This window comes from Paramisgurnus dabryanus, chromosome 9, assembly GCF_030506205.2.
Source record: "Paramisgurnus dabryanus chromosome 9, PD_genome_1.1, whole genome shotgun sequence".
Classification (NCBI taxonomy): domain Eukaryota; kingdom Metazoa; phylum Chordata; class Actinopteri; order Cypriniformes; family Cobitidae; genus Paramisgurnus; species Paramisgurnus dabryanus.
Window position 1 is genome coordinate 5721997 of NC_133345.1, and position 14607 is coordinate 5736603.

Genomic DNA, 14607 nt, shown 5'->3' on the forward strand with positions numbered 1-14607 from the left:
TTTTTTCCCATGAATGCGTCCTTTCTGTAACCATTTACCGATGTCATTGCGTTGCCACATTAGCCTTGAAGTGTCTCTCGAATCGAGTCAGCACTCGCTTACGGCCACACCACCCTGAGCACGCCCGCTCTCGTCTGATCTCGGAAGCCAAGCAGGGTCGGGCCTGGTTAGTACTTGGATGGGAGATTGCCTGGGAATACCAGGTGCTGTAAGCATTTAATTAATTAAATATTTATTTATGTCATTTTTTCCCATGAATGCGTTCTTTCTGTAAGCGTTCACTGATGTCATGGCGTTGCCACATAAGTCTTGAAGTGTCTGTCGATTCGAGTCGGCACTCGCTTACGGCCACACCACCCTGAGCACGCCCGCTCTCGTCTGATCTCGGAAGCCAAGCAGGGTCGGGCCTGGTTAGTACTTGGATGGGAGACCGCCTGGGAATACCAGGTGCTGTAAGCATTTAATTAATTAATAATTTTTTTTATGTCATTTTTTCCCATGAATGCGTCCTTTCTGTAACCATTTACCGATGTCATTGCGTTGCCACATTAGCCTTGAAGTGTCTCTCGAATCGAGTCAGCACTCGCTTACGGCCACACCACCCTGAGCACGCCCGCTCTCGTCTGATCTCGGAAGCCAAGCAGGGTCGGGCCTGGTTAGTACTTGGATGGGAGACCGCCTGGGAATACCAGGTGCTGTAAGCATTTAATTAATTAATTATTTTTTTATGTCATTTTTTCCCATGAATGCGTCCTTTCTGTAACCATTTACCGATGTCATTGCGTTGCCACATTAGCCTTGAAGTGTCTCTCGAATCGAGTCAGCACTCGCTTACGGCCACACCACCCTGAGCACGCCCGCTCTCGTCTGATCTCGGAAGCCAAGCAGGGTCGGGCCTGGTTAGTACTTGGATGGGAGACCGCCTGGGAATACCAGGTGCTGTAAGCATTTAATTAATTAATTATTTTTTTATGTCATTTTTTCCCATGAATGCGATCTTTCTGTAAGCGTTCACTGATGTCATGGCGTTGCCACATAAGTCTTGAAGTGTCTATCGAAGCGAGTCAGCACTCGCTTACGGCCACACCACCCTGAGCACGCCCGCTCTCGTCTGATCTCGGAAGCCAAGCAGGGTCGGGCCTGGTTAGTACTTGGATGGGAGACCGCCTGGGAATACCAGGTGCTGTAAGCATTTAATTAATTAATTATTTTTTTTATGTCATTTTTTCCCATGAATGCGTCCTTTCTGTAACCATTTACCGATGTCATTGCGTTGCCACATTAGCCTTGAAGTGTCTCTCGAATCGGGTCAGCACTCGTTTACGGCCACACCACCCTGAGCACGCCCGCTCTCGTCTGATCTCGGAAGCCAAGCAGGGTCGGGCCTGGTTAGTACTTGGATGGGAGACCGCCTGGGAATACCAGATGCTGTAATAATTTAATTGATTAATTATTTTTTTTATGTCATTTTTTCCCATGAATGCGTCCTTTCTGTAACCATTTACCGATGTCATTGCGTTGCCACATTAGCCTTGAAGTGTCTCTCGAATCGAGTCAGCACTCGTTTACGGCCACACCACCCTGAGCACGCCCGCTCTCGTCTGATCTCGGAAGCCAAGCAGGGTCGGGCCTGGTTAGTACTTGGATGGGAGACCGCCTGGGAATACCTGGTGCTGTAAGAATTAAATTAATTAATTATTTATGTCATTTTTCCCATGAATGCGTCCTTTCTGTAAGCGTTCTCCCATGGCATGGCGTTGCCACATTAGTTTTGAAGTGTCTCTCGAATCAAGTCAGCACTCGCTTACGGCCACGCCACCCTGAGCACGCCCGCTCTCGTCTGATCTCGGAAGCCAAGCAGGGTCGGGCCTGGTTAGTACTTGGATGGGAGACCGCCTGGGAATACCAGGTGCTGTAAGCATTTAATTAATTAAATATTTATTTATGTCATATTTTCCCATGAATGCGTCCTTTCTGTAACCATTTACCGATGTCATTGCGTTGCCACATTAGCCTTGAAGTGTCTCTCGAATCGAGTCAGCACTCGCTTACGGCCACACCACCCTGAGCACGCCCGCTCTCGTCTGATCTCGGAAGCCAAGCAGGGTCGGGCCTGGTTAGTACTTGGATGGGAGACCGCCTGGGAATACCAGGTGCTGTAAGCATTTAATTAATTAATTATTTTTTTTATGTCATTTTTTCCCATGAATGCGTCCTTTCTGTAACCATTTACCGATGTCATTGCGTTGCCACATTAGCCTTGAAGTGTCTCTCGAATCGAGTCAGCACTCGTTTACGGCCACACCACCCTGAGCACGCCCGCTCTCGTCTGATCTCGGAAGCCAAGCAGGGTCGGGCCTGGTTAGTACTTGGATGGGAGACCGCCTGGGAATACCTGGTGCTGTAAGAATTAAATTAATTAATTATTTATGTCATTTTTCCCATGAATGCGTCCTTTCTGTAAGCGTTCTCCCATGGCATGGCGTTGCCACATTAGTTTTGAAGTGTCTCTCGAATCAAGTCAGCACTCGCTTACGGCCACGCCACCCTGAGCACGCCCGCTCTCGTCTGATCTCGTAAGCCAAGCAGGGTCGGGCCTGGTTAGTACTTGGATGGGAGACCGCCTGGGAATACCAGGTGCTCTAAGCATTTAATTAATTAATTATTTTTTTATGTCATTTTTTCCCATGAATGCGTCCTTTCTGTAAGCGTTCTCCCATGGCATGGCGTTGCCACATTAGTTTTGAAGTGTCTCTCGAATCAAGTCTGCACTCGCTTACGGCCACACCACCCTGAGCACGCCCGCTCTCGTCTGATCTCGGAAGCCAAGCAGGGTCGGGCCTGGTTAGTACTTGGATGGGAGACCGCCTGGGAATACCAGGTGCTGTAAGCATTTAATTAATTAATAATTTTTTTTATGTCATTTTTTCCCATGAATGCGTCCTTTCTGTAACCATTTACCGATGTCATTGCGTTGCCACATTAGCCTTGAAGTGTCTCTCGAATCGAGTCAGCACTCGCTTACGGCCACACCACCCTGAGCACGCCCGCTCTCGTCTGATCTCGGAAGCCAAGCAGGGTCGGGCCTGGTTAGTACTTGGATGGGAGACCGCCTGGGAATACCAGGTGCTGTAAGCATTTAATTAATTAAATATTTTTTTATGTCATTTTTTCCCATGAATGCGACCTTTCTGTAAGCGTTCACTGATGTCATGGCGTTGCCACATAAGTCTTGAAGTGTCTGTCGATTCGAGTCGGCACTCGCTTACGGCCACACCACCCTGAGCACGCTCGCTCTCGTCTGATCTCGGAAGCCAAGCAGGGTCGGGCCTGGTTAGTACTTGGATGGGAGACCGCCTGGGAATACCAGGTGCTGTAAGCATTTAATTAATTAAATATTTATTTATGTCATATTTTCCCATGAATGCGTCCTTTCTGTAACCATTTACCGATGTCATTGCGTTGCCACATTAGCCTTGAAGTGTCTCTCGAATCGAATCAGCACTCGCTTACGGCCACACCACCCTGAGCACGCCCGCTCTCGTCTGATCTCGGAAGCCAAGCAGGGTCGGGCCTGGTTAGTACTTGGATGGGAGACCGCCTGGGAATACCAGGTGCTGTAAGCATTTAATTAATTAATTATTTTTTTATGTCATTTTTTCCCATGAATGCGATCTTTCTGTAAGCGTTCACTGATGTCATGGCGTTGCCACATAAGTCTTGAAGTGTCTATCGAAGCGAGTCAGCACTCGCTTACGGCCACACCACCCTGAGCACGCCCGCTCTCGTCTGATCTCGGAAGCCAAGCAGGGTCGGGCCTGGTTAGTACTTGGATGGGAGACCGCCTGGGAATACCAGGTGCTGTAAGCATTTAATTAATTAATTATTTTTTTTATGTCATTTTTTCCCATGAATGCGTCCTTTCTGTAACCATTTACCGATGTCATTGCGTTGCCACATTAGCCTTGAAGTGTCTCTCGAATCGGGTCAGCACTCGTTTACGGCCACACCACCCTGAGCACGCCCGCTCTCGTCTGATCTCGGAAGCCAAGCAGGGTCGGGCCTGGTTAGTACTTGGATGGGAGACCGCCTGGGAATACCAGATGCTGTAATAATTTAATTGATTAATTATTTTTTTTATGTCATTTTTTCCCATGAATGCGTCCTTTCTGTAACCATTTACCGATGTCATTGCGTTGCCACATTAGCCTTGAAGTGTCTCTCGAATCGAGTCAGCACTCGTTTACGGCCACACCACCCTGAGCACGCCCGCTCTCGTCTGATCTCGGAAGCCAAGCAGGGTCGGGCCTGGTTAGTACTTGGATGGGAGACCGCCTGGGAATACCTGGTGCTGTAAGAATTAAATTAATTAATTATTTATGTCATTTTTCCCATGAATGCGTCCTTTCTGTAAGCGTTCTCCCATGGCATGGCGTTGCCACATTAGTTTTGAAGTGTCTCTCGAATCAAGTCAGCACTCGCTTACGGCCACGCCACCCTGAGCACGCCCGCTCTCGTCTGATCTCGGAAGCCAAGCAGGGTCGGGCCTGGTTAGTACTTGGATGGGAGACCGCCTGGGAATACCAGGTGCTGTAAGCATTTAATTAATTAATAATTTTTTTTATGTCATTTTTTCCCATGAATGCGTCCTTTCTGTAACCATTTACCGATGTCATTGCGTTGCCACATTAGCCTTGAAGTGTCTCTCGAATCGAGTCAGCACTCGCTTACGGCCACACCACCCTGAGCACGCCCGCTCTCGTCTGATCTCGGAAGCCAAGCAGGGTCGGGCCTGGTTAGTACTTGGATGGGAGACCGCCTGGGAATACCAGGTGCTGTAAGCATTTAATTAATTAATTATTTTTTTATGTCATTTTTTCCCATGAATGCGATCTTTCTGTAAGCGTTCACTGATGTCATGGCGTTGCCACATAAGTCTTGAAGTGTCTATCGAAGCGAGTCAGCACTCGCTTACGGCCACACCACCCTGAGCACGCCCGCTCTCGTCTGATCTCGGAAGCCAAGCAGGGTCGGGCCTGGTTAGTACTTGGATGGGAGACCGCCTGGGAATACCAGGTGCTGTAAGCATTTAATTAATTAATTATTTTTTTTATGTCATTTTTTCCCATGAATGCGTCCTTTCTGTAACCATTTACCGATGTCATTGCGTTGCCACATTAGCCTTGAAGTGTCTCTCGAATCGGGTCAGCACTCGTTTACGGCCACACCACCCTGAGCACGCCCGCTCTCGTCTGATCTCGGAAGCCAAGCAGGGTCGGGCCTGGTTAGTACTTGGATGGGAGACCGCCTGGGAATACCAGATGCTGTAATAATTTAATTGATTAATTATTTTTTTTATGTCATTTTTTCCCATGAATGCGTCCTTTCTGTAACCATTTACCGATGTCATTGCGTTGCCACATTAGCCTTGAAGTGTCTCTCGAATCGAGTCAGCACTCGTTTACGGCCACACCACCCTGAGCACGCCCGCTCTCGTCTGATCTCGGAAGCCAAGCAGGGTCGGGCCTGGTTAGTACTTGGATGGGAGACCGCCTGGGAATACCTGGTGCTGTAAGAATTAAATTAATTAATTATTTATGTCATTTTTCCCATGAATGCGTCCTTTCTGTAAGCGTTCTCCCATGGCATGGCGTTGCCACATTAGTTTTGAAGTGTCTCTCGAATCAAGTCAGCACTCGCTTACGGCCACGCCACCCTGAGCACGCCCGCTCTCGTCTGATCTCGGAAGCCAAGCAGGGTCGGGCCTGGTTAGTACTTGGATGGGAGACCGCCTGGGAATACCAGGTGCTGTAAGCATTTAATTAATTAAATATTTATTTATGTCATATTTTCCCATGAATGCGTCCTTTCTGTAACCATTTACCGATGTCATTGCGTTGCCACATTAGCCTTGAAGTGTCTCTCGAATCGAGTCAGCACTCGCTTACGGCCACACCACCCTGAGCACGCCCGCTCTCGTCTGATCTCGGAAGCCAAGCAGGGTCGGGCCTGGTTAGTACTTGGATGGGAGACCGCCTGGGAATACCAGGTGCTGTAAGCATTTAATTAATTAATTATTTTTTTTATGTCATTTTTTCCCATGAATGCGTCCTTTCTGTAACCATTTACCGATGTCATTGCGTTGCCACATTAGCCTTGAAGTGTCTCTCGAATCGAGTCAGCACTCGTTTACGGCCACACCACCCTGAGCACGCCCGCTCTCGTCTGATCTCGGAAGCCAAGCAGGGTCGGGCCTGGTTAGTACTTGGATGGGAGACCGCCTGGGAATACCTGGTGCTGTAAGAATTAAATTAATTAATTATTTATGTCATTTTTCCCATGAATGCGTCCTTTCTGTAAGCGTTCTCCCATGGCATGGCGTTGCCACATTAGTTTTGAAGTGTCTCTCGAATCAAGTCAGCACTCGCTTACGGCCACGCCACCCTGAGCACGCCCGCTCTCGTCTGATCTCGTAAGCCAAGCAGGGTCGGGCCTGGTTAGTACTTGGATGGGAGACCGCCTGGGAATACCAGGTGCTCTAAGCATTTAATTAATTAATTATTTTTTTATGTCATTTTTTCCCATGAATGCGTCCTTTCTGTAAGCGTTCTCCCATGGCATGGCGTTGCCACATTAGTTTTGAAGTGTCTCTCGAATCAAGTCTGCACTCGCTTACGGCCACACCACCCTGAGCACGCCCGCTCTCGTCTGATCTCGGAAGCCAAGCAGGGTCGGGCCTGGTTAGTACTTGGATGGGAGACCGCCTGGGAATACCAGGTGCTGTAAGCATTTAATTAATTAATAATTTTTTTTATGTCATTTTTTCCCATGAATGCGTCCTTTCTGTAACCATTTACCGATGTCATTGCGTTGCCACATTAGCCTTGAAGTGTCTCTCGAATCGAGTCAGCACTCGCTTACGGCCACACCACCCTGAGCACGCCCGCTCTCGTCTGATCTCGGAAGCCAAGCAGGGTCGGGCCTGGTTAGTACTTGGATGGGAGACCGCCTGGGAATACCAGGTGCTGTAAGCATTTAATTAATTAAATATTTTTTTATGTCATTTTTTCCCATGAATGCGACCTTTCTGTAAGCGTTCACTGATGTCATGGCGTTGCCACATAAGTCTTGAAGTGTCTATCGAAGCGAGTCAGCACTCGCTTACGGCCACACCACCCTGAGCACGCCCGCTCTCGTCTGATCTCGGAAGCCAAGCAGGGTCGGGCCTGGTTAGTACTTGGATGGGAGACCGCCTGGGAATACCAGGTGCTGTAAGCATTTAATTAATTAATAATTTTTTTTTATGTCATTTTTTCCCATGAATGCGTCCTTTCTGTAACCATTTACCGATGTCATTGCGTTGCCACATTAGCCTTGAAGTGTCTCTCGAATCGAGTCAGCACTCGCTTACGGCCACACCACCCTGAGCACGCCCGTTCTCGTCTGATCTCGGAAGCCAAGCAGGGTCGGGCCTGGTTAGTACTTGGATGGGAGACCGCCTGGGAATACCAGGTGCTCTAAGCATTTAATTAATTAATTATTTTTTTATGTCATTTTTTCCCATGAATGCGTCCTTTCTGTAAGCGTTCTCCCATGGCATGGCGTTGCCACATTAGTTTTGAAGTGTCTCTCGAATCAAGTCTGCACTCGCTTACGGCCACACCACCCTGAGCACGCCCGCTCTCGTCTGATCTCGGAAGCCAAGCAGGGTCGGGCCTGGTTAGTACTTGGATGGGAGACCGCCTGGGAATACCAGGTGCTGTAAGCATTTAATTAATTAATAATTTTTTTTTATGTCATTTTTTCCCATGAATGCGTCCTTTCTGTAACCATTTACCGATGTCATTGCGTTGCCACATTAGCCTTGAAGTGTCTCTCGAATCGAGTCAGCACTCGCTTACGGCCACACCACCCTGAGCACGCCCGTTCTCGTCTGATCTCGGAAGCCAAGCAGGGTCGGGCCTGGTTAGTACTTGGATGGGAGACCGCCTGGGAATACCAGGTGCTCTAAGCATTTAATTAATTAATTATTTTTTTATGTCATTTTTTCCCATGAATGCGTCCTTTCTGTAAGCGTTCTCCCATGGCATGGCGTTGCCACATTAGTTTTGAAGTGTCTCTCGAATCAAGTCTGCACTCGCTTACGGCCACACCACCCTGAGCACGCCCGCTCTCGTCTGATCTCGGAAGCCAAGCAGGGTCGGGCCTGGTTAGTACTTGGATGGGAGACCGCCTGGGAATACCAGGTGCTGTAAGCATTTAATTAATTAATAATTTTTTTTATGTCATTTTTTCCCATGAATGCGTCCTTTCTGTAACCATTTACCGATGTCATTGCGTTGCCACATTAGCCTTGAAGTGTCTCTCGAATCGAGTCAGCACTCGCTTACGGCCACACCACCCTGAGCATGCCCGCTCTCGTCTGATCTCGGAAGCCAAGCAGGGTCGGGCCTGGTTAGTACTTGGATGGGAGACCGCCTGGGAATACCAGGTGCTGTAAGCATTTAATTAATTAATTATTTTTTATGTCATTTTTTCCCATGAATGCGACCTTTCTGTAAGCGTTCACTGATGTCATGGCGTTGCCACATAAGTCTTGAAGTGTCTATCGAAGCGAGTCAGCACTCGCTTACGGCCACACCACCCTGAGCACGCCCGCTCTCGTCTGATCTCGGAAGCCAAGCAGGGTCGGGCCTGGTTAGTACTTGGATGGGAGACCGCCTGGGAATACCAGGTGCTGTAAGCATTTAATTAATTAATTATTTTTTTTATGTCATTTTTTCCCATGAATGCGTCCTTTCTGTAACCATTTACCGATGTCATTGCGTTGCCACATTAGCCTTGAAGTGTCTCTCGAATCGAGTCAGCACTCGCTTACGGCCACACCACCCTGAGCACGCCCGTTCTCGTCTGATCTCGTAAGCCAAGCAGGGTCGGGCCTGGTTAGTACTTGGATGGGAGACCGCCTGGGAATACCAGGTGCTGTAAGCATTTAATTAATTAATTATTTTTTAATGTCATTTTTTCCCATGAATGCGATCTTTCTGTAAGTGTTCACCGATGTCATGGCGTTGCCACATAAGTCTTGAAGTGTCTATCGAAGCGAGTCAGCACTCGCTTACGGCCACACCACCCTAAGCACGCCCGCTCTCGTCTGATCTCGGAAGCCAAGCAGGGTCGGGCCTGGTTAGTACTTGGATGGGAGACCGCCTGGGAATACCAGGTGCTGTAAGCATTTAATTAATTAAATATTTATTTATGTCATATTTTCCCATGAATGCGTCCTTTCTGTAACCATTTACCGATGTCATTGCGTTGCCACATTAGCCTTGAAGTGTCTCTCGAATCGAGTCAGCACTCGCTTACGGCCACACCACCCTGAGCACGCCCGCTCTCGTCTGATCTCGGAAGCCAAGCAGGGTCGGGCCTGGTTAGTACTTGGATGGGAGACCGCCTGGGAATACCAGATGCTGTAATAATTTAATTGATTAATTATTTTTTTTATGTCATTTTTTCCCATGAATGCGTCCTTTCTGTAACCATTTACCGATGTCATTGCGTTGCCACATTAGCCTTGAAGTGTCTCTCGAATCGAGTCAGCACTCGTTTACGGCCACACCACCCTGAGCACGCCCGCTCTCGTCTGATCTCGGAAGCCAAGCAGGGTCGGGCCTGGTTAGTACTTGGATGGGAGACCGCCTGGGAATACCTGGTGCTGTAAGAATTAAATTAATTAATTATTTATGTCATTTTTCCCATGAATGCGTCCTTTCTGTAAGCGTTCTCCCATGGCATGGCGTTGCCACATTAGTTTTGAAGTGTCTCTCGAATCAAGTCAGCACTCGCTTACGGCCACGCCACCCTGAGCACGCCCGCTCTCGTCTGATCTCGGAAGCCAAGCAGGGTCGGGCCTGGTTAGTACTTGGATGGGAGACCGCCTGGGAATACCAGGTGCTGTAAGCATTTAATTAATTAAATATTTATTTATGTCATATTTTCCCATGAATGCGTCCTTTCTGTAACCATTTACCGATGTCATTGCGTTGCCACATTAGCCTTGAAGTGTCTCTCGAATCGAGTCAGCACTCGCTTACGGCCACACCACCCTGAGCACGCCCGCTCTCGTCTGATCTCGGAAGCCAAGCAGGGTCGGGCCTGGTTAGTACTTGGATGGGAGACCGCCTGGGAATACCAGGTGCTGTAAGCATTTAATTAATTAATTATTTTTTTTATGTCATTTTTTCCCATGAATGCGTCCTTTCTGTAACCATTTACCGATGTCATTGCGTTGCCACATTAGCCTTGAAGTGTCTCTCGAATCGAGTCAGCACTCGTTTACGGCCACACCACCCTGAGCACGCCCGCTCTCGTCTGATCTCGGAAGCCAAGCAGGGTCGGGCCTGGTTAGTACTTGGATGGGAGACCGCCTGGGAATACCTGGTGCTGTAAGAATTAAATTAATTAATTATTTATGTCATTTTTCCCATGAATGCGTCCTTTCTGTAAGCGTTCTCCCATGGCATGGCGTTGCCACATTAGTTTTGAAGTGTCTCTCGAATCAAGTCAGCACTCGCTTACGGCCACGCCACCCTGAGCACGCCCGCTCTCGTCTGATCTCGTAAGCCAAGCAGGGTCGGGCCTGGTTAGTACTTGGATGGGAGACCGCCTGGGAATACCAGGTGCTCTAAGCATTTAATTAATTAATTATTTTTTTATGTCATTTTTTCCCATGAATGCGTCCTTTCTGTAAGCGTTCTCCCATGGCATGGCGTTGCCACATTAGTTTTGAAGTGTCTCTCGAATCAAGTCTGCACTCGCTTACGGCCACACCACCCTGAGCACGCCCGCTCTCGTCTGATCTCGGAAGCCAAGCAGGGTCGGGCCTGGTTAGTACTTGGATGGGAGACCGCCTGGGAATACCAGGTGCTGTAAGCATTTAATTAATTAATAATTTTTTTTATGTCATTTTTTCCCATGAATGCCTCCTTTCTGTAACCATTTACCGATGTCATTGCGTTGCCACATTAGCCTTGAAGTGTCTCTCGAATCGAGTCAGCACTCGCTTACGGCCACACCACCCTGAGCACGCCCGCTCTCGTCTGATCTCGGAAGCCAAGCAGGGTCGGGCCTGGTTAGTACTTGGATGGGAGACCGCCTGGGAATACCAGGTGCTGTAAGCATTTAATTAATTAAATATTTTTTTATGTCATTTTTTCCCATGAATGCGACCTTTCTGTAAGCGTTCACTGATGTCATGGCGTTGCCACATAAGTCTTGAAGTGTCTGTCGATTCGAGTCGGCACTCGCTTACGGCCACACCACCCTGAGCACGCTCGCTCTCGTCTGATCTCGGAAGCCAAGCAGGGTCGGGCCTGGTTAGTACTTGGATGGGAGACCGCCTGGGAATACCAGGTGCTGTAAGCATTTAATTAATTAATAATTTTTTTTATGTCATTTTTTCCCATGAATGCGTCCTTTCTGTAACCATTTACCGATGTCATTGCGTTGCCACATTAGCCTTGAAGTGTCTCTCGAATCGAGTCAGCACTCGCTTACGGCCACACCACCCTGAGCACGCCCGCTCTCGTCTGATCTCGGAAGCCAAGCAGGGTCGGGCCTGGTTAGTACTTGGATGGGAGACCGCCTGGGAATACCAGGTGCTGTAAGCATTTAATTAATTAATTATTTTTTTATGTCATTTTTTCCCATGAATGCGATCTTTCTGTAAGCGTTCACTGATGTCATGGCGTTGCCACATAAGTCTTGAAGTGTCTATCGAAGCGAGTCAGCACTCGCTTACGGCCACACCACCCTGAGCACGCCCGCTCTCGTCTGATCTCGGAAGCCAAGCAGGGTCGGGCCTGGTTAGTACTTGGATGGGAGACCGCCTGGGAATACCAGGTGCTGTAAGCATTTAATTAATTAATTATTTTTTTTATGTCATTTTTTCCCATGAATGCGTCCTTTCTGTAACCATTTACCGATGTCATTGCGTTGCCACATTAGCCTTGAAGTGTCTCTCGAATCGGGTCAGCACTCGTTTACGGCCACACCACCCTGAGCACGCCCGCTCTCGTCTGATCTCGGAAGCCAAGCAGGGTCGGGCCTGGTTAGTACTTGGATGGGAGACCGCCTGGGAATACCAGATGCTGTAATAATTTAATTGATTAATTATTTTTTTTATGTCATTTTTTCCCATGAATGCGTCCTTTCTGTAACCATTTACCGATGTCATTGCGTTGCCACATTAGCCTTGAAGTGTCTCTCGAATCGAGTCAGCACTCGTTTACGGCCACACCACCCTGAGCACGCCCGCTCTCGTCTGATCTCGGAAGCCAAGCAGGGTCGGGCCTGGTTAGTACTTGGATGGGAGACCGCCTGGGAATACCTGGTGCTGTAAGAATTAAATTAATTAATTATTTATGTCATTTTTCCCATGAATGCGTCCTTTCTGTAAGCGTTCTCCCATGGCATGGCGTTGCCACATTAGTTTTGAAGTGTCTCTCGAATCAAGTCAGCACTCGCTTACGGCCACGCCACCCTGAGCACGCCCGCTCTCGTCTGATCTCGGAAGCCAAGCAGGGTCGGGCCTGGTTAGTACTTGGATGGGAGACCGCCTGGGAATACCAGGTGCTGTAAGCATTTAATTAATTAATAATTTTTTTTATGTCATTTTTTCCCATGAATGCGTCCTTTCTGTAACCATTTACCGATGTCATTGCGTTGCCACATTAGCCTTGAAGTGTCTCTCGAATCGAGTCAGCACTCGCTTACGGCCACACCACCCTGAGCACGCCCGCTCTCGTCTGATCTCGGAAGCCAAGCAGGGTCGGGCCTGGTTAGTACTTGGATGGGAGACCGCCTGGGAATACCAGGTGCTGTAAGCATTTAATTAATTAATTATTTTTTTATGTCATTTTTTCCCATGAATGCGATCTTTCTGTAAGCGTTCACTGATGTCATGGCGTTGCCACATAAGTCTTGAAGTGTCTATCGAAGCGAGTCAGCACTCGCTTACGGCCACACCACCCTGAGCACGCCCGCTCTCGTCTGATCTCGGAAGCCAAGCAGGGTCGGGCCTGGTTAGTACTTGGATGGGAGACCGCCTGGGAATACCAGGTGCTGTAAGCATTTAATTAATTAATTATTTTTTTTATGTCATTTTTTCCCATGAATGCGTCCTTTCTGTAACCATTTACCGATGTCATTGCGTTGCCACATTAGCCTTGAAGTGTCTCTCGAATCGGGTCAGCACTCGTTTACGGCCACACCACCCTGAGCACGCCCGCTCTCGTCTGATCTCGGAAGCCAAGCAGGGTCGGGCCTGGTTAGTACTTGGATGGGAGACCGCCTGGGAATACCAGATGCTGTAATAATTTAATTGATTAATTATTTTTTTTATGTCATTTTTTCCCATGAATGCGTCCTTTCTGTAACCATTTACCGATGTCATTGCGTTGCCACATTAGCCTTGAAGTGTCTCTCGAATCGAGTCAGCACTCGTTTACGGCCACACCACCCTGAGCACGCCCGCTCTCGTCTGATCTCGGAAGCCAAGCAGGGTCGGGCCTGGTTAGTACTTGGATGGGAGACCGCCTGGGAATACCTGGTGCTGTAAGAATTAAATTAATTAATTATTTATGTCATTTTTCCCATGAATGCGTCCTTTCTGTAAGCGTTCTCCCATGGCATGGCGTTGCCACATTAGTTTTGAAGTGTCTCTCGAATCAAGTCAGCACTCGCTTACGGCCACGCCACCCTGAGCACGCCCGCTCTCGTCTGATCTCGGAAGCCAAGCAGGGTCGGGCCTGGTTAGTACTTGGATGGGAGACCGCCTGGGAATACCAGGTGCTGTAAGCATTTAATTAATTAAATATTTATTTATGTCATATTTTCCCATGAATGCGTCCTTTCTGTAACCATTTACCGATGTCATTGCGTTGCCACATTAGCCTTGAAGTGTCTCTCGAATCGAGTCAGCACTCGCTTACGGCCACACCACCCTGAGCACGCCCGCTCTCGTCTGATCTCGGAAGCCAAGCAGGGTCGGGCCTGGTTAGTACTTGGATGGGAGACCGCCTGGGAATACCAGGTGCTGTAAGCATTTAATTAATTAATTATTTTTTTTATGTCATTTTTTCCCATGAATGCGTCCTTTCTGTAACCATTTACCGATGTCATTGCGTTGCCACATTAGCCTTGAAGTGTCTCTCGAATCGAGTCAGCACTCGTTTACGGCCACACCACCCTGAGCACGCCCGCTCTCGTCTGATCTCGTAAGCCAAGCAGGGTCGGGCCTGGTTAGTACTTGGATGGGAGACCGCCTGGGAATACCAGGTGCTCTAAGCATTTAATTAATTAATTATTTTTTTATGTCATTTTTTCCCATGAATGCGTCCTTTCTGTAAGCGTTCTCCCATGGCATGGCGTTGCCACATTAGTTTTGAAGTGTCTCTCGAATCAAGTCTGCACTCGCTTACGGCCACACCACCCTGAGCACGCCCGCTCTCGTCTGATCTCGGAAGCCAAGCAGGGTCGGGCCTGGTTAGTACTTGGATGGGAGACCGCCTGGGAATACCAGGTGCTGTAAGCATTTAATTAATTAAT

At 48.4% G+C, this 14607-nt stretch overlaps 49 non-coding genes and 11 pseudogenes across 49 annotated transcripts; all 60 read left to right on the forward strand.

Annotated features, from left to right (window-relative positions):
- Nucleotides 1–96: 96 nt before the first annotated feature.
- LOC135725299 (5S ribosomal RNA) lies at nt 97–215 on the forward strand (annotated as a pseudogene).
- Nucleotides 216–340: 125 nt separating this feature from the next.
- LOC135722016 (5S ribosomal RNA) lies at nt 341–459 on the forward strand. Its single transcript, XR_010521764.1, has one exon. It is a non-coding gene; the product is annotated as a 5S ribosomal RNA (ribosomal RNA).
- Nucleotides 460–585: 126 nt separating this feature from the next.
- Nucleotides 586–704, forward strand: LOC135722017 (5S ribosomal RNA). The gene has a single exon (XR_010521765.1). It is a non-coding gene; the product is annotated as a 5S ribosomal RNA (ribosomal RNA).
- A 125-nt stretch (nt 705–829) lies between these two features.
- LOC135722018 (5S ribosomal RNA) lies at nt 830–948 on the forward strand. The gene has a single exon (XR_010521766.1). It is a non-coding gene; the product is annotated as a 5S ribosomal RNA (ribosomal RNA).
- Nucleotides 949–1073: 125 nt separating this feature from the next.
- Nucleotides 1074–1192, forward strand: LOC135722019 (5S ribosomal RNA). The gene has a single exon (XR_010521767.1). It is a non-coding gene; the product is annotated as a 5S ribosomal RNA (ribosomal RNA).
- A 126-nt stretch (nt 1193–1318) lies between these two features.
- On the forward strand, nt 1319–1437 carry LOC135726220 (5S ribosomal RNA; annotated as a pseudogene).
- Nucleotides 1438–1563: 126 nt separating this feature from the next.
- LOC135724672 (5S ribosomal RNA) lies at nt 1564–1682 on the forward strand. The gene has a single exon (XR_010524335.1). It is a non-coding gene; the product is annotated as a 5S ribosomal RNA (ribosomal RNA).
- A 120-nt stretch (nt 1683–1802) lies between these two features.
- On the forward strand, nt 1803–1921 carry LOC135723701 (5S ribosomal RNA). Its single transcript, XR_010523391.1, has one exon. It is a non-coding gene; the product is annotated as a 5S ribosomal RNA (ribosomal RNA).
- A 125-nt stretch (nt 1922–2046) lies between these two features.
- LOC135722020 (5S ribosomal RNA) lies at nt 2047–2165 on the forward strand. The gene has a single exon (XR_010521768.1). It is a non-coding gene; the product is annotated as a 5S ribosomal RNA (ribosomal RNA).
- Nucleotides 2166–2291: 126 nt separating this feature from the next.
- LOC135724673 (5S ribosomal RNA) lies at nt 2292–2410 on the forward strand. Its single transcript, XR_010524336.1, has one exon. It is a non-coding gene; the product is annotated as a 5S ribosomal RNA (ribosomal RNA).
- A 120-nt stretch (nt 2411–2530) lies between these two features.
- On the forward strand, nt 2531–2649 carry LOC135726514 (5S ribosomal RNA; annotated as a pseudogene).
- A 125-nt stretch (nt 2650–2774) lies between these two features.
- Nucleotides 2775–2893, forward strand: LOC135722021 (5S ribosomal RNA). The gene has a single exon (XR_010521769.1). It is a non-coding gene; the product is annotated as a 5S ribosomal RNA (ribosomal RNA).
- A 126-nt stretch (nt 2894–3019) lies between these two features.
- Nucleotides 3020–3138, forward strand: LOC135722022 (5S ribosomal RNA). The gene has a single exon (XR_010521770.1). It is a non-coding gene; the product is annotated as a 5S ribosomal RNA (ribosomal RNA).
- A 125-nt stretch (nt 3139–3263) lies between these two features.
- LOC135723618 (5S ribosomal RNA) lies at nt 3264–3382 on the forward strand. The gene has a single exon (XR_010523313.1). It is a non-coding gene; the product is annotated as a 5S ribosomal RNA (ribosomal RNA).
- Nucleotides 3383–3507: 125 nt separating this feature from the next.
- On the forward strand, nt 3508–3626 carry LOC135722024 (5S ribosomal RNA). Its single transcript, XR_010521772.1, has one exon. It is a non-coding gene; the product is annotated as a 5S ribosomal RNA (ribosomal RNA).
- Nucleotides 3627–3751: 125 nt separating this feature from the next.
- On the forward strand, nt 3752–3870 carry LOC135722025 (5S ribosomal RNA). The gene has a single exon (XR_010521773.1). It is a non-coding gene; the product is annotated as a 5S ribosomal RNA (ribosomal RNA).
- A 126-nt stretch (nt 3871–3996) lies between these two features.
- LOC135726221 (5S ribosomal RNA) lies at nt 3997–4115 on the forward strand (annotated as a pseudogene).
- Nucleotides 4116–4241: 126 nt separating this feature from the next.
- LOC135724674 (5S ribosomal RNA) lies at nt 4242–4360 on the forward strand. The gene has a single exon (XR_010524337.1). It is a non-coding gene; the product is annotated as a 5S ribosomal RNA (ribosomal RNA).
- A 120-nt stretch (nt 4361–4480) lies between these two features.
- LOC135723702 (5S ribosomal RNA) lies at nt 4481–4599 on the forward strand. The gene has a single exon (XR_010523392.1). It is a non-coding gene; the product is annotated as a 5S ribosomal RNA (ribosomal RNA).
- A 126-nt stretch (nt 4600–4725) lies between these two features.
- On the forward strand, nt 4726–4844 carry LOC135722026 (5S ribosomal RNA). The gene has a single exon (XR_010521774.1). It is a non-coding gene; the product is annotated as a 5S ribosomal RNA (ribosomal RNA).
- Nucleotides 4845–4969: 125 nt separating this feature from the next.
- Nucleotides 4970–5088, forward strand: LOC135722027 (5S ribosomal RNA). Its single transcript, XR_010521775.1, has one exon. It is a non-coding gene; the product is annotated as a 5S ribosomal RNA (ribosomal RNA).
- A 126-nt stretch (nt 5089–5214) lies between these two features.
- LOC135726222 (5S ribosomal RNA) lies at nt 5215–5333 on the forward strand (annotated as a pseudogene).
- A 126-nt stretch (nt 5334–5459) lies between these two features.
- On the forward strand, nt 5460–5578 carry LOC135724675 (5S ribosomal RNA). The gene has a single exon (XR_010524338.1). It is a non-coding gene; the product is annotated as a 5S ribosomal RNA (ribosomal RNA).
- Nucleotides 5579–5698: 120 nt separating this feature from the next.
- Nucleotides 5699–5817, forward strand: LOC135723703 (5S ribosomal RNA). The gene has a single exon (XR_010523393.1). It is a non-coding gene; the product is annotated as a 5S ribosomal RNA (ribosomal RNA).
- A 125-nt stretch (nt 5818–5942) lies between these two features.
- On the forward strand, nt 5943–6061 carry LOC135722028 (5S ribosomal RNA). The gene has a single exon (XR_010521776.1). It is a non-coding gene; the product is annotated as a 5S ribosomal RNA (ribosomal RNA).
- A 126-nt stretch (nt 6062–6187) lies between these two features.
- On the forward strand, nt 6188–6306 carry LOC135724676 (5S ribosomal RNA). Its single transcript, XR_010524339.1, has one exon. It is a non-coding gene; the product is annotated as a 5S ribosomal RNA (ribosomal RNA).
- Nucleotides 6307–6426: 120 nt separating this feature from the next.
- On the forward strand, nt 6427–6545 carry LOC135726516 (5S ribosomal RNA; annotated as a pseudogene).
- A 125-nt stretch (nt 6546–6670) lies between these two features.
- Nucleotides 6671–6789, forward strand: LOC135722029 (5S ribosomal RNA). The gene has a single exon (XR_010521777.1). It is a non-coding gene; the product is annotated as a 5S ribosomal RNA (ribosomal RNA).
- A 126-nt stretch (nt 6790–6915) lies between these two features.
- LOC135722031 (5S ribosomal RNA) lies at nt 6916–7034 on the forward strand. The gene has a single exon (XR_010521778.1). It is a non-coding gene; the product is annotated as a 5S ribosomal RNA (ribosomal RNA).
- A 125-nt stretch (nt 7035–7159) lies between these two features.
- Nucleotides 7160–7278, forward strand: LOC135722032 (5S ribosomal RNA). The gene has a single exon (XR_010521779.1). It is a non-coding gene; the product is annotated as a 5S ribosomal RNA (ribosomal RNA).
- Nucleotides 7279–7405: 127 nt separating this feature from the next.
- On the forward strand, nt 7406–7524 carry LOC135725071 (5S ribosomal RNA). Its single transcript, XR_010524723.1, has one exon. It is a non-coding gene; the product is annotated as a 5S ribosomal RNA (ribosomal RNA).
- Nucleotides 7525–7649: 125 nt separating this feature from the next.
- LOC135722033 (5S ribosomal RNA) lies at nt 7650–7768 on the forward strand. Its single transcript, XR_010521780.1, has one exon. It is a non-coding gene; the product is annotated as a 5S ribosomal RNA (ribosomal RNA).
- Nucleotides 7769–7895: 127 nt separating this feature from the next.
- Nucleotides 7896–8014, forward strand: LOC135725072 (5S ribosomal RNA). The gene has a single exon (XR_010524724.1). It is a non-coding gene; the product is annotated as a 5S ribosomal RNA (ribosomal RNA).
- A 125-nt stretch (nt 8015–8139) lies between these two features.
- LOC135722034 (5S ribosomal RNA) lies at nt 8140–8258 on the forward strand. Its single transcript, XR_010521781.1, has one exon. It is a non-coding gene; the product is annotated as a 5S ribosomal RNA (ribosomal RNA).
- Nucleotides 8259–8384: 126 nt separating this feature from the next.
- On the forward strand, nt 8385–8503 carry LOC135723607 (5S ribosomal RNA). The gene has a single exon (XR_010523302.1). It is a non-coding gene; the product is annotated as a 5S ribosomal RNA (ribosomal RNA).
- A 124-nt stretch (nt 8504–8627) lies between these two features.
- On the forward strand, nt 8628–8746 carry LOC135722036 (5S ribosomal RNA). Its single transcript, XR_010521783.1, has one exon. It is a non-coding gene; the product is annotated as a 5S ribosomal RNA (ribosomal RNA).
- Nucleotides 8747–8872: 126 nt separating this feature from the next.
- Nucleotides 8873–8991, forward strand: LOC135724044 (5S ribosomal RNA). Its single transcript, XR_010523719.1, has one exon. It is a non-coding gene; the product is annotated as a 5S ribosomal RNA (ribosomal RNA).
- Nucleotides 8992–9116: 125 nt separating this feature from the next.
- Nucleotides 9117–9235, forward strand: LOC135723959 (5S ribosomal RNA). The gene has a single exon (XR_010523636.1). It is a non-coding gene; the product is annotated as a 5S ribosomal RNA (ribosomal RNA).
- A 125-nt stretch (nt 9236–9360) lies between these two features.
- On the forward strand, nt 9361–9479 carry LOC135726160 (5S ribosomal RNA; annotated as a pseudogene).
- Nucleotides 9480–9605: 126 nt separating this feature from the next.
- On the forward strand, nt 9606–9724 carry LOC135724677 (5S ribosomal RNA). The gene has a single exon (XR_010524340.1). It is a non-coding gene; the product is annotated as a 5S ribosomal RNA (ribosomal RNA).
- Nucleotides 9725–9844: 120 nt separating this feature from the next.
- On the forward strand, nt 9845–9963 carry LOC135723705 (5S ribosomal RNA). Its single transcript, XR_010523395.1, has one exon. It is a non-coding gene; the product is annotated as a 5S ribosomal RNA (ribosomal RNA).
- Nucleotides 9964–10088: 125 nt separating this feature from the next.
- Nucleotides 10089–10207, forward strand: LOC135722037 (5S ribosomal RNA). Its single transcript, XR_010521784.1, has one exon. It is a non-coding gene; the product is annotated as a 5S ribosomal RNA (ribosomal RNA).
- Nucleotides 10208–10333: 126 nt separating this feature from the next.
- LOC135724678 (5S ribosomal RNA) lies at nt 10334–10452 on the forward strand. Its single transcript, XR_010524341.1, has one exon. It is a non-coding gene; the product is annotated as a 5S ribosomal RNA (ribosomal RNA).
- A 120-nt stretch (nt 10453–10572) lies between these two features.
- Nucleotides 10573–10691, forward strand: LOC135726517 (5S ribosomal RNA; annotated as a pseudogene).
- Nucleotides 10692–10816: 125 nt separating this feature from the next.
- On the forward strand, nt 10817–10935 carry LOC135722038 (5S ribosomal RNA). The gene has a single exon (XR_010521785.1). It is a non-coding gene; the product is annotated as a 5S ribosomal RNA (ribosomal RNA).
- Nucleotides 10936–11061: 126 nt separating this feature from the next.
- LOC135722039 (5S ribosomal RNA) lies at nt 11062–11180 on the forward strand. The gene has a single exon (XR_010521786.1). It is a non-coding gene; the product is annotated as a 5S ribosomal RNA (ribosomal RNA).
- A 125-nt stretch (nt 11181–11305) lies between these two features.
- On the forward strand, nt 11306–11424 carry LOC135723619 (5S ribosomal RNA). Its single transcript, XR_010523314.1, has one exon. It is a non-coding gene; the product is annotated as a 5S ribosomal RNA (ribosomal RNA).
- A 126-nt stretch (nt 11425–11550) lies between these two features.
- On the forward strand, nt 11551–11669 carry LOC135722040 (5S ribosomal RNA). The gene has a single exon (XR_010521787.1). It is a non-coding gene; the product is annotated as a 5S ribosomal RNA (ribosomal RNA).
- A 125-nt stretch (nt 11670–11794) lies between these two features.
- On the forward strand, nt 11795–11913 carry LOC135722042 (5S ribosomal RNA). The gene has a single exon (XR_010521788.1). It is a non-coding gene; the product is annotated as a 5S ribosomal RNA (ribosomal RNA).
- A 126-nt stretch (nt 11914–12039) lies between these two features.
- On the forward strand, nt 12040–12158 carry LOC135726223 (5S ribosomal RNA; annotated as a pseudogene).
- A 126-nt stretch (nt 12159–12284) lies between these two features.
- LOC135724679 (5S ribosomal RNA) lies at nt 12285–12403 on the forward strand. Its single transcript, XR_010524342.1, has one exon. It is a non-coding gene; the product is annotated as a 5S ribosomal RNA (ribosomal RNA).
- A 120-nt stretch (nt 12404–12523) lies between these two features.
- On the forward strand, nt 12524–12642 carry LOC135723706 (5S ribosomal RNA). The gene has a single exon (XR_010523396.1). It is a non-coding gene; the product is annotated as a 5S ribosomal RNA (ribosomal RNA).
- A 126-nt stretch (nt 12643–12768) lies between these two features.
- On the forward strand, nt 12769–12887 carry LOC135722043 (5S ribosomal RNA). Its single transcript, XR_010521789.1, has one exon. It is a non-coding gene; the product is annotated as a 5S ribosomal RNA (ribosomal RNA).
- A 125-nt stretch (nt 12888–13012) lies between these two features.
- On the forward strand, nt 13013–13131 carry LOC135722044 (5S ribosomal RNA). Its single transcript, XR_010521790.1, has one exon. It is a non-coding gene; the product is annotated as a 5S ribosomal RNA (ribosomal RNA).
- Nucleotides 13132–13257: 126 nt separating this feature from the next.
- On the forward strand, nt 13258–13376 carry LOC135726224 (5S ribosomal RNA; annotated as a pseudogene).
- Nucleotides 13377–13502: 126 nt separating this feature from the next.
- Nucleotides 13503–13621, forward strand: LOC135724681 (5S ribosomal RNA). Its single transcript, XR_010524343.1, has one exon. It is a non-coding gene; the product is annotated as a 5S ribosomal RNA (ribosomal RNA).
- Nucleotides 13622–13741: 120 nt separating this feature from the next.
- LOC135723707 (5S ribosomal RNA) lies at nt 13742–13860 on the forward strand. The gene has a single exon (XR_010523397.1). It is a non-coding gene; the product is annotated as a 5S ribosomal RNA (ribosomal RNA).
- A 125-nt stretch (nt 13861–13985) lies between these two features.
- Nucleotides 13986–14104, forward strand: LOC135722045 (5S ribosomal RNA). Its single transcript, XR_010521791.1, has one exon. It is a non-coding gene; the product is annotated as a 5S ribosomal RNA (ribosomal RNA).
- Nucleotides 14105–14230: 126 nt separating this feature from the next.
- Nucleotides 14231–14349, forward strand: LOC135726339 (5S ribosomal RNA; annotated as a pseudogene).
- A 125-nt stretch (nt 14350–14474) lies between these two features.
- On the forward strand, nt 14475–14593 carry LOC135722046 (5S ribosomal RNA). Its single transcript, XR_010521792.1, has one exon. It is a non-coding gene; the product is annotated as a 5S ribosomal RNA (ribosomal RNA).
- Nucleotides 14594–14607: the final 14 nt, after the last annotated feature.